Source organism: Heterodontus francisci, chromosome 37 (assembly GCF_036365525.1).
Source record: "Heterodontus francisci isolate sHetFra1 chromosome 37, sHetFra1.hap1, whole genome shotgun sequence".
NCBI classification, from domain to species: domain Eukaryota; kingdom Metazoa; phylum Chordata; class Chondrichthyes; order Heterodontiformes; family Heterodontidae; genus Heterodontus; species Heterodontus francisci.
Window position 1 is genome coordinate 46,130,817 of NC_090407.1, and position 18,374 is coordinate 46,149,190.

Consider the following 18,374-nt stretch of genomic DNA (forward strand, 5'->3'; position numbering starts at 1 on the left):
TAATCTCCAGATTACTCTCGCTGCCACGTGCTAGTGAGTACAGAAATAGGAAGATAGAGCTGATGAATATGTGGCTGGAGAAATGGTGCAGGAGGGAGGGCTATTGATTCCTGAGTTATTGGAACTACTTGTGGGGAGGTGGGACCTGCCAGGTGAGTTGCACTTCAACAGGACTGGGACCAATATCCTGGTAGTGGATTTTGCTCGTGCTGTTTGGGAGGGTTTAAATTAGCTTGGTAGGGGAATGGGGACCTGAGGTTAGATTCAGAAAGGAGAGAAAAAAAGTTGGAAATGGAAGGCAGAAAATTAGGAAGCATGTTTGAAAGGCAAAGGAAACAAAGTCTAATAAATAGACAACAAGAGAGTTTGGGCGTGCTACAATGGCTCTACTACAATGCAAGAAGCCTAGGGAATAAGGCAGATGAGCTGAGAGCACAGATTGACACCTGGGAGCATGATATTTTAGCTATTACTAAGACATGGCTGAAAGAAGGGCAGGAATGTCACCTCTACATTCCTGATTACAGGGTTTTCAGATGATAGAGAGGGGGATAAAATGTTGGGGTGTGTGGTCGCAATATTGATTAAAGAAACAATTAAGCTGTGAGGAACAATTCTATCTTATAAGGATCATCAAATGAGACTATATCGGTTTCTCTGAAGAATAAAAAAGGGGTAATCACATTACTGTAGGGAGTGTAGTTTGGACTCGCAAACAGTTAGAGGGAAATAGAAGAGCAAATAAAATGCATTCAGGAGAACCTTTTTATCCAGGATGTACCAAGCACAATAAGAAAGTGGGGGGAGGAGTTCTGGACTTAGTTTTAGGGAATGAACTGGGCAGGCAGAAGGGGTATCAGTAGGGGGGGCACTTTGGTGGAAGTGATCATAATTCAGTTAGGTTTAGGGTAGTTATAGAAAAGGACAAAGACCAGGAATGAAAGTTCTCAATTGGGGAAAAGCTTATTTTACGAAGCTGAGATGTGATTTAGCTAAAGTGGACTGGAAACAGCTACTTGAAGGTAAATCAGTGCCAGATCAGTGGGAGGCATTCAAGGAAGAAATAGTGAGGGTTCCAAACAAGAATGTTCCTTAAAGAAAAAGGTTGGGAGTAACAAAGCCAGAGACCCCTAGATGTCAAGAGGCTTAAAAGGAGAGGATAAAAAAGGGAAGCTTATGACAGATACCAAGGGCTCAGTACTGCAGAAAACCAAGAGGAGTATAAAAAGTGAAGGAGTGAAATTAAAAAAGAAATTAGAAAGGCAAAGAGAGGGCATGAAAAAGTATTGGCAAGTAAAATCAAGGAAAGCCCAAAGATCTTTTTATAAATACATAAGCAGATAGAGGATAACTACAGAAAGAGTAGGGCCTATTCGGGACCATAAGGGTAACCTATGTGTGGAGGCAGAGGACGTTGGTGTGGTTCTTAATGAATACTTTGCTTTTGTTTTCACAAAAGAGAGAGACAGTACAGACAATGCAATCAGGGAGGAGGAGTGTGAAATATTAGAAGAAATTAACATTGTGAGAGGAAATGTTAAAGGGTTTAATATCTTTGAAAGTGAATACATCCTGAGGCCCGGATGAAATGGATCCGAGCCTGTTCAGGGAAGGTCATAAAGAACAAAGAACAAAGAACAGTACAGCACAGGAACAGGCCATTCGGCCCTCCAAGCCTGCGCCAATCTTGATGCCTGTCTAAACTAAAGCCTTCTGCACTTCCGGGGTCCGTATCCCTATATTCCCATCCTATTCATGTATTTGTCAAGATGTCTCTTAAACGTCGCTATCGTACCTGCTTCCACCACCTCCCCCGGCAGCAAGTTCCAGGTACTCACCACCCTCTGTGTAAAAAACGTGCCTCGCACATCCCCTCTAAACTTTGCCCCTCGCACCTTAAACCTATGTCCCCTAATAACTGACTCTTCCACCCTGGGAAAAAGCTTCTGACTATCCACTCTGTCCATGCCACTCATAACTTTGTAAACCTCCATCAGGTCCCCTCTCCACCTCCGTTGTTCCAGTGAAAGCAATCTGAGTTTATCCAACCTCTCCTCATAGCTAATGCCCTCCAGACCAGGCAACATCCTGGTAAACCTCTTCTGTACTCTCTCCAAAGCCTCCACATCCTTCTGGTAGTGTGGCGACCAGAATTGTACGCAATATTCCAAGTGTGGCCAAACAAAGGTTCTGTACAGCTGCAGCATGACTTGCCAATTTTTATACTCTATGCCCCGACCGATGAAGGCAAGCATGCCGTATGCCTTCTTGACTACCTTATCCACCTGTGTTGCCACTTTTAGTGATCATGTCTCACTAACATGATAGAATTTTTCGTGGAGGTAACAAGGGGAGGTTGATGTGGTCTATATGAATTTTAGCAAGGCTTTTGATAAGGTCCCACATAGCAGACTGGTCAGAAAGGTAAAAACCCATTGGATCCAAGGCAAAGTGGGATCCAAAACTGGCTGAGAGGTAGGAAGCAAAGAGTAATGGTCCTTGGGTGTTTTTGTGACTGGAATGCTGCTTCCAATGGGATTCTGCAGGGCTCAGTATATAACAATGATTTGGATTTGAATGTAGGCGTGTAATTAAGGAATTTGCAGATGATACAAAAATTGGCTGTGTAGGATACTAGGAAATATAAAGGAACAGAGGGACTTTGGAGTGCATGTCCACATAACCCTGAAGTTGGCTGGACAGGTAGATAAGGTAGGTAATTGTTGTAGTGCAGGTTGAATGTTGTTTAAAGAAGTTTTGGATTGTTTGTAAGGCTAAAAAATAACTCATTTATTATATACATATCACTATTTACACTTTCCACAAGACTGTCCAGCCAACACACCTTGTGCTGCTTCCAGCTTCTTCCTCGCCTAACACCCATGTGATTATTACATCGTTATCATCACTACAGAGGGAGGAGTTTACTCTCACTGTCTCCAACATTAAACCTTTCAGGCCCTGATCATCGCCCCCCAAGTCATTTCCCTATCTATTTTTGATATACATACATTCATTCAGTTTGACTTTATGTACTACCCCAACTCCCTCCAAGTCTCTGTCCATCACAGATTCAGCCTATCAGGAGACTTCACACCTCTTCCTGATCCTGTTCTTATCAGGGTCAGCAGATCAGTAGTCTTGCTTGAAAGTCTTTTTGGGCAACTTGGATGGCCTTGACCAATGTTTGTAGCACCCTGTCAACTCTGGGTTTCTTAATCATTATCTGGTTTGTCCAGATAAATGATTGATTGTTGCTTCTATGGAATAGAGATAATGATTCTCCTATTTCGTCATATTGTACTCTCTGCCTTGTATACTATATACGATCTCTGATAATTTTCATTTTTTTGGATGACAACACCTTCCTGTTCCAGGTCTCGTATCCATACCTTCTCGCCTTCCTTTAGCTGAGGTAAGTTTTTGGTACAAAATCTTTTGTTTTAGTTGTGAGTTTGTTGGTTTCTGTAGTACTTCTGTCTATCTTGGACTTTTCGGTAGTCTTTGACATATAGCCCCGGAAGTAGTTTTCTAGGCAAGTTGGGTTTTTATCTTCCTCCCCATCAACAGCTCAGAAGTAGATCGATAATTAATGAATGCAGTTGAAAGATCTTCAGTCTTCTCCAACAATGCCTTCATGATTCTTACTCCTCCTTTGGCCTCACCACCCAACTGATGATATTGTGGGGAACTTGTGAGATGTTCAAATCCCCATTTTCTTGCAAATTGTGTGAAGTATTAATTTGCAAACTGTGGTCCATTGTATGACACGGCTTCATCAGGGATACTTGTATCACAAAGATCTCTTGAAAAGTTGGGAGAACAGATTCTGTTGTTGTTGAGTACAACATTTTCACTGAAATCCATTCTGAGAAATGATCAATCACAATTAAATAGGATTTTCCATTGTGCATAAGTAAATACATCCCTAACCGTTCCCACGTTCTGCTTGGAAACATAGAAAATAGAAGCAGGAGTAGGCCATTCGGCTCTTCGAGCCTGCTCCGCCATTCATTATGATCATGGCTGATCATCCAACTCAGTAACCTGTTCCCGCTTTCCCTCCATATCCTTTGATCCCTTTAGACCCAAGAGCTATATCTAACTCCTTCTTGAAAACATACAATGTTTTTGCCTCAACTGCTTTCTGTGGTAGCAAATTCCACAGGCTCACCACTCTCTGGGTGAAGTAATTTCTCCTCATCTCAGTTCTGAAAGGTTTACCCCGTATCCGTAGACTATGACCCCTGGTCCTGGACTCCCCCACCATCGGGAACATCCTTCCTGCATCCACCCTGTCAAGTCCTGTTAGAATTTTATAGGTTTCTATGAGATCCCTCCTCACTCTTCTGAACTCCAGCGAAGAGAATCCAAACCGACTCAATCTCTCCACATACGTCAGTCTCGCCATCCCAGGAATCAGTCTGGTAAACCTTCATTGCACTCCCTCTATAGCAAGAACATCCTTCCTTAGATAAGGAGACCAAAACTGCACACAATATTCCAGGTGTGGCCTCACCAAGGCCCTGTATAATTGCAGCAAGACATCCCTGCTCCTGTACTCGAATCCTCCCGCTATGAAGACCAACATACCATTTGCTTTTTTTACCGCCTATTGCACCTGCATGCTTACCTTCAGTGACTTGTGTATGAGAACATCCAGGTCTCACTGCATAATTCCCCTTCTCAGTTTATAGCCATTCAGAAAATAATCTGCCTTCCTGTTTTTGCCACCAAAGTGGATAACCTCACATTTATCCACATTATACTGCACCTGCCATGCTTTGCCCACTCACTTAACGTGTCCAAATCACCCTGAACCCTCTCTGTATCCTCCTTACAACTCACCCTCCCACCCAGTTTTGTGTCATCTGCAAATCTGGAGATATTACATTTAGTTCCTTCATCTAAATCATTAATATATATTGTGAATAGCTGGGGTCCTAGCACTGATCCCGACGGTACCCCACTAGTCACTACCTGCTTTGCAGAAAAAGACTCGTTTATTCCTACTCTTTGTTTCCTGTCTGCCAACCAATTTTCTATCCATTGCAACACTAATCCAATGCGCTTTAATTTTACACGTTTATCTCTTATGTGGGACTTTGTTGAAAGCCTTCTGAAATGTTGTTGTAATCAGAAGTACTCTTTTCTCTGGGCTTTGTATTGCGCATACTTGGCAGTTCAGGACCATGGATATTCCAGGCTACCACACTGATGACTGAGCCCGTGCTCTGCACTTCATTATGCCCATGTGGCCCTGATGTAGACGTTCCAAGACATCCGATTTGAGTGAACTCGGAATGACTAGTCTCTCATTATACACCAGTAAATCATCGATGATTCTGAAGTGTTTTCTGAACTTGTAGAAAGTTTTCATGATCTTACCACGAGGATGTTCTTGAGGTCAACCCTGTCTGCAGTTTTGACAAGTGCATTCTTCATCCTGCTTTTGGGCGTGACAAATTTCTTGCAGTTTCTGTATACTTGCTGACCACTTATATGCATAGTCTACTTGAAAGCAACTGTTTGACTCTGGCTGTTTGAGTTCATCCACCTTTTCGCGTAGATGTAGGTCTAAGCACGCTTTTCTGCTTAACAGGGAAAATTCTTGTTTTTTCAAAATGTATAGGGTTTCCATTATCTGTCTTCCTTTATATTGGAGAGTTGCTTGAAGCTTACCCTACACCTTCCTGGACCATACAACTGTGTGTCTTCTGGTTCTTAGCAATGTGTCGTCAACCATGGCTCTTGGTCTGACAGAACTGTGACACTTGGATCTGTGTCCAATTTCAAATTAATAATATGTCCATTAACTTAGTGTCTGCCGTCCAAAATCCTTGATTGAGGTTGTAAATGTCCCCCAGGAAGTCTCCTGGTTTATCTTCCACAGGAAGTTGTTCCACCTCATTCACCACTCTATGTGTGAAGGCTTTTGGTTTTGCAAATTTGAGAGAATATATCTTGCTCTGGCACATCTTTATGAAGTGGCCTGTCTTTTTGCAATTAAAGCATTCCACTTTATTAGCAGGACACTGATCACGTCTGTGGGTCTTTCTGGCTCCACAGCACTGGTAAGGTTTCATGGTATCTAGCACCCTCTCACCTGTGTGTACCTTCTCATCCAGTGATAGCTTTTCCATCCTGAGCTTCAGGAACTGAACCGTCATTGGATTTTTTCCGATCCAAGACCTCTCTTCAGGCCACAAAATAGCTCTATTTGGTCTTCAGACTTCTGCCTGTCGCACCACCTGAATCGCTTTCTCAAGTGTGAGGTCATCTTTGGAGTGCAAGAGGTCTGATAAAGACTCATCAGCAATTTCCACTATTGTTCTGTCCCAGATCAACTCAGACTTCAGTTCTCCATATCGCAGCCCTCCGCCCATCTGTACAAATTATTAATGAAAGCGTCCACAGATTCAACTATCTTCTTGACTCTTATTAAATTTTGCACTTTCCAGGATCTTATTAGTTCTCAAATTAATATATTTGTCAAATGCCTGTAACACGTCTTCAAATTTGGCTGACGCTTCATTTAGACCTTGTCTTACCATCACATCATAAGCAATGGCACCCATGGAGTATAACGGAATATTAACTTGCTCAGCCTCTGGTTTCGTGTGTAACTGAGAAACTATTCTAAATCTTTGAAACCATTTCCTCCATATTGACCAATTCTGTATCTGATTGGGTCCGTCCCAATCCTGGAAGCTTTCAGGTGTCATATGTTTCGAATCCATTCTTTTCGAGATTTGTTTCGGATGTTATCCTTTCTTTAAGAATTTTTTTTCTTTTAGGCTTGTTTGCTTTAATGGAGGTGTCCCCGCTCTTTTTGGGAGTTCCCGCGTTTTCCAGGGATTTCCCGCTCTTTGCCCTCGCAGACAGCCCGAGTAAAGGATTTGTTTTTTTTCTCTCAGTGCGCCGTGTACCATTAGAATATTCCTGCACCTTTTTTTAATTCATTCATGAGATGTGGGCATCGCTGGCTAGGACAACATTTACTGCCATCACATGACTTGTGCCTTGTAGATGGTGGACAGGCTTTGGGGAGTCAGGAGGTGAGTTACTCGCTGTAGGATTCCTAGCCTCTGACCTGCTCTTGTAGTCACTGTATTTATATGGTTAGAGGGGATTCAATTGTATGGGGAATAGATAGGCATTTCTGTGGTCGCAAAAGAGACTCCAGGATGGTATGTTGCCTCCCTGGTACTAGGGTCAAGGATGTCTCAGAGTGGTTACAGGACATTCTGAAGGGGGAGGGTGAACAGCCAGTGGTCATGGTACATATTGGTACAAACGACGTAGGTAAAACAAAGGATGAGGTCCAAAAAGCAGAATATAGGGAGTTAGAAAGTAAGTTGAAAAGTAGGACCTCGAAGGTAGTGATCTCAGGATTACTAGCAGTCCCACGTGCTAGTCAGAGTAGAAATAGCAGGAGATATCAGATGAATACGTGGCTGAAGAGAGGGTGTGAGGGGGAGGGTTTTAGATTCCTGGGACATTGGGACCGGTTCTGGGGGAGGGGGGAACAGTACAAACTGGATGGGTTACACCTGGGCAGGACCAGGACTGATGTCCTAGGGGAAGTATTTGCTAGAGTTGTTGGGGAGGATTTAAACTAAAATGGCAGGGGGATGGGAACCTTTGCAAGGAATCGGAGGGGGGGAATCAAAGACAAGAACAAAAGACAGTAAGGGGAATAAGTAAAGTGATAGGCAGAGAAATCAAGGGTCAGAATCAAACAGGGCCACAGTGAAAAATAGTGGGAAGGGGACAAGTAATGTCAAAAAGACAAGCCTTAAGGATTTGTGCCTTAACGCGTGAAGCACTTGCAATAAAGTGGATGAATTAATCGCGCAAATAGATGTAAACAGGTATGATATAGTCGGGATTAAGGAGATATGGCTGCAAGGTGTCCAGGGATGGGAAATGAACATCCAGGGGTATTCAGTATTTAGGAAGGACAGACAAAAAGCAAAAGGCGGTGGAGTTGCAATGCTGGTTAAAGAGGAAATTAACACAATAGTGAGGAAGGATATTAGCTCCGATTATGTGGAAGCTATATGGGTAGAGCTGAGAAACACTAAGGGGCAAAAAACGTTAGTGGGGTGTTGTATATAGACCCCCAAACTGTAGTCGTGATGTTGGGAATGGCATTAAACAGGAAATTAGAGATGCATGCGATTCAGGAACATCTGTAATTATGGGTGACTTTCATCTGCATATAGATTCGGCAAATCAAATTCGTCACAATACCATAGAGGAGGAATTCTTGGAGTGTATACAGGATGGTTTTCTGGACCAATACGTTGAGGAACCAACTACAGAACAGGCCATCCTAGACTGGGTATTGTGTAATGAGAGAGGAATAATTGACAATCTAGTTGTGCGAGACCCCTTGGGGATGAGCGACCATATTATGATAGAATTCTTCATCAAAATGGAGAGTGACGTAGTTGATTCTGAGACTAAGGTCCTGAATCTTAATAAAGGAAACTACGAAGGTATGAGGCACGAGTTGGCTATGATGGATTGGGAAACGTTACTTAAAGGGACGACGGTGGAAAGGCAATGGCAAACATTCAAAGAGTGCATGGATGAACTGCAACAACCGTTTCTTCCTGTCTGGCACAAAAGTAAAACGGGAAACGTTAAGAAAGGAAATTAGAGATAGCATTAGATCCAAGGAAGAGGCATATAAATTCACAACAAAAAAACAACAGATCTGAGAATTGGGAACATTTTAGAATTCAGCAAAGGAGGACAAAGGGATTGATTAAGAAGGGGAAAATAGAGTACGAGAGAAAACTTGTGGGGAACATAAAAACTGACTGTAATAGTTTCTACAGGTATGTGAAGAGAAAAAGATTAATGAAGACAAATGTAGTCAGAAACAGGGGAATATTTTATGGGGAAAAAAGAAATGGCTGACCAACTAAATGCATACGTTGGTTCTGTCTTCACAAAGGAGGGTACAAATATCATACCAGAAATGTTGGGGAACACAGGGTTTAGTGAGAGGGAGGAACTGAAGGAAATCAGTATTAGTAGAGAAATGGTGTTGGGGAAATTGATGGGATTGAAGGCCGATAAATCCCCGAGGCCTGATGGTCTGCATCCCAGAGTACTTAAGGAAGTGGCCCTAGAAATAGTGCATTGGTGGTCATCTTCCAAGATTCTATTGACTCTGGAACAGTTCCTACAGATTGGAGGGTAGCGAATGTAACCCCACTATTTAAAAAGGGAGGTAGAGAGAAAGCAGGGAATTATAGACCAGTCAGCCTGACGTCAGTAGTGGGGAAAATTTTAGAGTCCATTATCAAAGATTTTTTAGCAGAGCGCTTGGAGAATATAGTAGAATTGGACATAGTCAGCATGAGTTTACAAAAGGGAACTCATGCTTGACAAATGTACCAGAATTCTTCGAGGATGTAACTAGTAGAGTTAATGAGGGGGAGCCAGTGGATGTGGTTTATTTGGACTTTCAGAAGGCTTTCGACAAAGTCCCACATAAGAGATTAGCGTGTAAAATTAAAGTGCATGGGATTGGGGGGTCGTGTATTGTGATGGATAGAAAATTGGTTGGCAGACAGGAAACAAAGAGTAGGGATAAATGGGTCTTTTTCTGAATGGTAGGCAGTGACTAGTGGGGTACCACAGGGATCAGTGCTAGGACCCCAGCTATTCACAATATATATTAATGATTTATTTGAGGGAACTAAATGTAATATCTCCAAATTTTCAGATGACACAAAACTGGGTGGGAGAGTGAGTTGTGAGGAGGACGCAGAGAGGCTTCAGGGTGATTTGGACAAGTTGAGTGAGTGGGCGAATGCATGACAGATGCAGTATAATGTGGATTAATGTGAGGTTATACACTTTGATAGCAAAAACAGGAAGGCAGATTATTATCTGAATGGCTATAAACTGAGAGAGGGGAATATGCAGTGAGACCTGGGTGTTCTCATACACCAGTCGCTGAAGGTAAGCATGCAGATCCAACAGGCGGTAAAAAAGTCAAATGGTCTGTTGGCCTTCATGGCGAGAGGATTCGAGTACAGGAGCAGGGATGTCTTGCTGCAATTATACAGGGCCTTGGTGAGGCCACACCTGGAATATTGTGTGCAGTTTTGGTCTCCTTATCTGAGGAAGGATATTCTTGCTATAGAGGGAGTGCAGCGAAGGTTTACCAGACTGATTCCTGGGATGGTGGGACTGACGTATGAGGAGAGATTGAGTCGGTTAGGATTCTCTTCGCTGGAGTCCAGAAGAGTGAGGGGGGATCTCATAGAAACCTATAAAATTCTAACAGGACTTGATAGGGTAGATGCAGGAAGGATGTTCCCAATGGTGAGGGAGTCCAGAACCAGGGGTCATAGTCTAAGGATACGGGGTAAACCATTCAGGACTGAGATGTGGAGAAATTACTTCACCTCGAGAGTGGTGAGCCTGTGGAATTCACTACCACAGAAAGCAGTTGAGGCCAAAACATTGTATGTTTTCAAGAAGGAGTTAGATATAGCTCTTGGGTTTAAAGGGATCAAAGGGTATGGGTCAAAAACCGGAACAGGTTCCTGAGTTAGATGATCAGCCATGATCCTAATGAATGGCGGAGCAAACTCAAAAGGCCGACTCCTGCTCCTATTTTCTATGGCTACTCCAGTTCAGTTTCTAGTCAATGGTAACCCCAGGATGCTGACAGTGGGGGATTCAGTGATCGTAATGCCATTGAATGTCAAGGGGAGATGGTTGCATTCTCTCTTATTGGAGATGGTCATTGCCTAGCACTTGTGCGGTGTGAATGTTACTTGCCACTTATCAGCCCAAGCCTGGATATTGTCCAGGTCTTGCACAAGTGTGAACACAGATCCTATTGAATTAAATATATTCCTTCATGCTGAATAATGACACACTATAAACCTTACAGTCTTGCTGCATTTCTACACAGACTGCTTCAGTATCTGGGAAGTTGCAAATGGAGCTGAACATTGTGCAATCATCACCACTTCTGACTGAAGGAAGGTCATTGAGGAAGCAGCTGAAGATAGTTGGGCCTAGGACACTACCCTGAGGAACTCCTGCAGTGATGTCCTGGAGCTGAGCTGATTGACCTCCAACAACCACAACCATCTTCCTTTGCGTTAGGTACAACTCCAACCAGCAGAGGGTTTTCCCCCTCATTCCCATTGACTGCAGTTTTGCTAGTGTTCCTTGATGCCATACTGGGTCAAATGCTGCCTTGATGTTAAGGGTAGTCACTCTCACCTCACCTCTTTTGTCCACAAAGCTGTAATGTGGTCAGGAGCTGAGTGGGCCAGGTGGAACCCAAACTGAGTGTGGCTGAGGAGGTTATTGTCAAGCAAGTGCCACTTGATAGTACGGTTGATGACCCCTACCATCACTTCACTGATAATTGAGAGTACACGGATGGGGCGGTAGTTGGCTGGGTTGGACTTGTTTTATTTATTTAGAGATACAGCACTTGAAACAGGCCCTTCGGCCCACTGAGTCTGTGTCTATCAACAACCACCCATTTATACAAATCCTACATTAATCCAATATTCCCTACCACATCCCCACCATTCCCCTACCACCTACCTGCACTAGGGGCAATTTACAATGGCCAATTTACCTCGTAACCTGCAAGTCTTTAGCTGTGGGAGGAAACTGGAGCGCCCAGCAGAAACCCACACAGTCTCAGGGAGAACTTGCAAACTCCACACAGGCAGTACACAGAATTAAACCCAGGTTGCTGGAGCTGCGAGGCTGTGGTGCTAACCACTACACCACTGTGCCACCCTGCTTTTTGTGTACAGGACAAAGCTGGACAATTTTCCACATGAGCGGGTAGATGCCAATGTTGTAGCTGTACTGCAACAGCTTGGCTAGAGGCACTGTATGCGCTATCTTGTTGAATTCCTTTGAAAATCTAAATGTACTACATCTACTGGTTCCCCTTTATTTATCCTGCTCATTACATCCTCAAAAAACTCTAATAAATTTGGCAAACACAATTTTCCTTTCATAAAACCATGTTGACTCTGTCTGATTATACTATTCTAAGGGCCTTGTTAACACTTCCTTACTGATATATTCCAGCTATGACCTTTGTCAGGCCTACCTGGCCTGTAATTCCCTGTTTTCTCTCTCTCTCTCCATTCTTCAACAGCAGTGTTGCATTTGCTATCTTCAAATCCACTGGGACAGTTCTATTATCCACTACCACCTTCTCAGGGGCAATTCAGGATGGGCAATAAAAGCTCACACAGCCTGCGAAAGAATTATACAAAAAATCATACCATGATTCTATAACAGAGCAGCCACTGGAGGAAATAGCACAGCTTTCAAAGCCTGTGACTGAGAGGTTCTTGCCTTGATCATTGCCTTCATGTTTAATTGGATATCCTCTTCCTGTTTTTTAAATAATAACATAATACTGCTGTTTCTATTATAAATATAAATGGTGAAGGGAAGCAATGACTGTAAGGTTTATAATGTGTTGCTATTCAGCATGAGAGAACATGTTTAATTCAATAGGATCTGTGTTTTTCATTTGTGCCACATTAGCACAGCACTGTAATCCTTCCATTGTACAACTGAGTGATGTATTTGTGGAAGGAATCTCTGGACAGGCTTTCTGAAAAGGAGCTGTTTGTGATTGCTTTGACCATCTTGCAGTGCCAGACTGTCATGACTGTGTGCCAGGAATAGCCTGCCCTTTTTCAACCGTGGGGTTCCGCTTACTTTGTGGGGAGGGGGCTTTCCCTGTCACTGAGCCAGAGACAAGTCCCCAAAAGATTGATCGGGACTCGAACCATCTGCCTGTTCCTGTGCTTTTCCAAACATCACAATGTTGGAGACAAAATCCCAATGATGGCATCAGATCTCTGCACTTCCCGAAGGTCTCTGCCACCTTCCTTCTTCGCTGTCACAAGTGTTTCCAATAATATCCCAAATGGCTGTTACTACAAATTATATCTCAATTCCCAACATCAACAAGAGCATTTTCAGTTATAATTGTTTCAGAGGAGAGAAGGAAAACAAGTAGGAAGAGTGGCCTTAATAATTAAAGACACAATTACAGATACAAAAAGCAAAATGGCATTAGCCACGGCTCAGTGTGTAGCCTCAAGTCATGAGGTTGTGGTTTCAAGTTCCACTCCAGAGACTTGAGCGCATAATTTAGGCTGATATTCCAGTGCAGTACTGAGGGAGTGCTGCACTATGAGAGGTGCCATCTCTTAAATGAAACAATAAACCAAGGCCCTATCTGCCCTCTCAGGTAAGAAATAGGAGCAGGAGTAGGACATTCGGCCCCTCAAGCCTGCTTCATAATTCAATAAGATGCTTCCCCACCCAATCCCCATATCCCTTGAATCCATTAGTGCCCCAAAATCTATCGATCTCAGTCTTGAATATGCTCAACAGCTGAGCATCTGCAGCCCTCTGGCGTAGCGAGTTCCAAAGATTCACAACTCTCTGAGTGAAGAGATTTCTCCTCATTTCGGTCCTAAATGGCTAACCCCTTACTCTGAGACTGTACCCCCTAATTCCAGACTCTCCAGCCGGGCAAAACAGCCTTTCAGCATCTACCCTGTTAAACCCTCTAAGAAGTGTATATGTTTCAATGAGTTCACCTCTCAATCTTCTGAATTCTCAAATCTTTCTGAATACCACCAGTTATTAGTCTTTCACATGTTCTGGAGTCCTGGAAGGTGCTAGATAAATGCAAGACTTGATTTTCTGTCCTTTATTAATGATGATGCTTGGATGGGTTCTGACATGCTTTGAGTTAAGAGATAATAAGGAATCTGTTACCATAATGGGAGGTCCCTCAATCATGTGGAAAAAAAACAAATTCAGATTTGTAAGTTATTTACAGCGGTATGAAACAGGGTTATAATTATGAAGAGGCAGAAACTTCCTCAATATAAACAAGGATAAGAAAAGAGTTTCTTGTCAAAATGGGGTGGGGAGGAAGTCAATTGATTAGGGGTACGTTCAGAACCCGATTCACCCAGGGTACAGACATAAAAATACAGGCCTGAAGTGCATTAGAAAATAATGTCAATGTATCAGCAGCAACTGCAAGGAATTACCTATTTGTAAATGTATTGCACAATTGAGTTACGGGGAAGCCTTATCCTGCAGGCCTGATCATCAGAATGTCTCACAGACTTACCTCTGTGAGAGACAAGAATAGCAATTGAATCACAGGGAAGGTGTCATGTATCCCTGTGCTTCAGCCCCTACAAGGGGATTGTGTATCCCTCTGCTTTGTGCTAAAATATCCTCTAGGGAAGGGTGATCATAACGTGATAGGATTTCACATTCAGTTTGCGGGTGAGAAACTTGGGTCTGAAACTCGTGTCTTAAACTTAAATAAAGGCAAGTACAAGAACACAAGAAATAGGAGCAGAAGTAGACCGTACGGCCCATTGAGTCTGCTTCTCCATTCAATATGATCATGGCTGATCTTGGGCTTCAATTCCACTTTCCTGCCCACTCCCCATATCCCTTGATTCCCTGCGAGACCAACAATCTATGTATCCCAGCCTTAAATGCATTCAACGATGAAGCATCCACAACCCTCTGGGGTAGAGAATTCCAAAGATTCTCAACCCTTTGAGTGTAGTAATTTCTCCTCATCTCAGTCCTGAATGATTGACCCCTTATCCTGAGACTGTGTTCCCGTGTTCTAGATTCCCCGACCAGTGGGAACAATCTCTCAGCTTCTACCCTATCAAGCCCTTCAGAATCTTATATGTCTCAATTAGATCACCTCTCATTCTTCTAAACTCCAGAGAATTTACTCAGCCTCTCATCACAGGACAAACCCCTCATCCCAGGGACCAATTTAGTAAATCTTCGCTGCACTGCCTCCAATGCAGTATATTCTTTCTTAAATGTGGAGACCAAAACTGCACACAGTATTCCAGGTACAATCTCACCAAAGCCCTGTACAATTTTAGTAAGACTTCTTTATTCCTGTTGTTATGACCAGGTGAGAAAGAGGTCTAGGATTCCCTTTCAGCCTTCACCTGGTCTTACTGTAACAGGGTTTAATTTTAAACACACTGTGTTTTTAGCTCCCCCTTGGTGAATCCTTGTTCACCACTTTCCAATTATAAGGCAAAGAAACCAGCACAAACAGGCTTTCTTAGGTTTAAAGAAGAAAAGTTGAAATTTATTCAACTTAAACTTAAACTCTAATCCGGTTAATGTCTATGGATACACGCCGTGCCCCATGCTAGTATGCAAACGCGATACACACATGCAAATAGAGACAGAAAAGAGCAGAAGGAAAATAATGTGGAAATGTTTGAGGCAATATCTGAAGAGTTGTTGTTACAGTTCTTTGAGCTCACTGTAGGTACCTTGATTGTAGGTAGATCTTGCTTTTTTGTTGGGGCCCCAGTATTTTTCTTAAACCTTGTTTGCTGTAGGAGACTTTTCTCTCTTGGGGTTCATGTGTCTTCAGTGGATTCAGAGGCTTGTGAGAAAGAGATGGAAGCAGACAGGAGAGATCTTCTCAAACCAGGAGCAAACTGTTTTCTGCCCAAACTGTTTGTATAAATTCAAAAAACTCAGGTTGCCCAGCAGATTAGTCATGTGACTAGCTGGTTTGACCATGTCCATTTGTGTATTCGGCCATCTTAGCAGTCAACCTGGAATGCAAGCTCCCCCACCTTCAACGTCTGGTGATCAAGAGGCCATTGTGGGTTGAATGTGTCAGGGAATGACTGCTTTGTCCTTCCAAACACTGTCTGTTAATATGCAAATGTCTTTTCCAGCCACGGCTGATCTGTTTAACAAGTCCTTTCTTCACTCCAGTAACAGTTTAAAATCAATGTTCATGACAAAATTAATGTGCCTCATTCTTGGCAGGTGGGGACCTAGCATGACACTGTACTCCAATACCCTTTCAATAAAGGCCAACATGCCATTTGCCTTCCTAATAGCCTGCTGCACCTGCATGTTAACTTTGTGCATTTCTTTTTCGAGTACCCCCAAGTCTCTCTGAACATCAACACTTACCAAGGTATAAAGACAGAGTTGGCTAAAGTGGGCTGGGAAAATAGATTAAAACTTAGGAAAGTAGCTAAGCAGTGGCAGACAGTTAAGGGGAAATTTCATAATTCTCAACAAAGGTATATTCCATTGAGAAAGAAAGACTCTATGAGAAGGATACACCATCTGTGGCTAACTCAGGAAGTTAAAAATGGTATAAAATTGAAAGAAAAGGCGTAAAATGCTGCAAAGAGTAGTGGTAGGCTAGAAGAGTGGGAAAATTTTAGAAACCAGCAAAATAAAAAGAGGGAGAAAATAGATTGAGAGTAAACCAGCAAGAAATATAAAAAAAGAAAAATAAGGGCTACAACTATATGAAAAGGAAGAGAGGAGCTAAAGTAAATATTGACCCCTTACAGGATGAGTCTGGGGAGTTAATAATGGGGAACAAGGAAATGGCAGAGACTTTGAACAAGTATTTTGTACCTGTCTTCATGGTGGAAGACACAAAAATGATCGCACTGATAGTATAAAAACAGGGGGCAAAAGAGAAGGAGGAACTTAAAACAATCACTATCACTAGTGAAATGTACTAGCAATCTGGGACTAAAGGCGGACAAGTCCTTTGAACCTGATGGCTACATCCTAGAGTCTTAAAAGAAGTGGCAACGGAAATAGCGGATGCACTGATTGTAATCTTCCAGTACCAGTGGATTAGAAAACCACAAATATAATGCCCCTATTCAAGAAAGGAGGGAGACAGAAAGCAGGAAGCTACAGGCCAGTTAGCCTAACATTTGTCACTGGGAAAATGCTGGAATCTATTAATAAGGAAGTAATAGCAGGACATTGAGAAAATCATAACACAACCAGGCAGAGTCAATATGGTTTAATGAAAGAAAAATCATGTTGACAAATTTATTAGCATTCTTTGAGGATGTAACAAGCCATGTGGATAAAGGGGAACCAGTAGATGAAGAGTATTTTGATTTTCAAAAGCCATTCAATAAGGTGCCACATAAAAGGCTATTGCACTAAGAGCTCATTGTGTTCGGGGTACTGTATTAGCATGGATAGAGGATTGGTTGCCTGACAGGAAACAGAGAGTTGGGATAAATGGGGCATTTTCAGGTTGGCAAACAATAACTAGTGTGATGCCTCAGGGTTCAGTTCTGGGGCCTCAACTATTTACAATCTGTTTTCATGACTTGGATGAAGGGACCAAGGATATTGTAGCCAAATTTGCTGGCAAAGTAGATACGTGGGAAAGCAAGTTGTGAAGAAGACACAAAGGGCTGAATTCTTAAGTCCCACAACTCCCACCCTGAGGTCTGGAATGGAGGTGGAGGGCCTGGTGGGGTCTGGAATGGAGGTGGAGGGCCTGGTGGGGTCTGGAATGGAGGTGGGGGGCCTGGTGGGGTCTGGAATGGAGGTGGAGGGCCTGGTGGGGTCTGGAATGGAGGTGGAGGGCCTGGTGGGGTCTGGAATGGAGGTGGGGGGCCTGGTGGGGTCTGGAATGGAGGTGGAGGGCCTGGTGGGGTCTGGAATGGAGGTGGAGGGCCTGGTGGGGTCTGGAATGGAGGTGGAGGGCCTGGTGGGGTCTGGAATGGAGGTGGAGGGCCTGGTGGGGTCTGGAATGGAGGTGGAGGGCCTGGTGGGGTCTGGAATGGAGGTGGAGGGCCTGGTGGAGTCTGGAATGGAGGTGGAGGGCCTGGTGGGGTCTGGAATGGAGGTGGAGGGCCTGGTGGGGTCTGGAATGGAGGTGGAGGGCCTGGTGGGGTCTGAAATTGAGGTGGGGGGCCTGGTGGGGTCTGGAATGGAGGTGGAGGGCCTGGTGGGGTCTGGAATGGAGGTGGAGGGCCTGGTGGGGTCTGGAATGGAGGTGGAGGGCCTGGTGGGGTCTGGAATGGAGGTGGAGGGCCTGGTGGGGTCTGGAATGGAGGTGGGGAAAATTATGAAAATGGCCAGTGTGCTGGCATCCCAACCCTGTTCCCGACCTCAGCCATTTTGGCTGATGCAGGTTAGGGCCCAGGAAGATTGCCTGCCTCCACGTGGTGGCCAGGTAATTAGGCTTGTTAAGATCCTTGTTAAAGGTAGGTAACAGAGCCTGACTGGGATTTTCCAGTCAGCCTCCCATTTCCTGACATGATGGGGGAGGCAGATCAACTGCCTGGAGGCAGGCACCCAGTGACAGACTGGCTCCCAGCACTCCTGGCAGGACTACAGGCCCTCCCTACCTACTTGGGTGGGAGTACAGCCAAAGGCTGCCCTTTTGAGGCACTGCCACAAACCCCCCCCCCCCCCCCGACCACCACTACCAACTCCCTCCCCACCATGCACCCTCACCTACAACAGTGACAGCC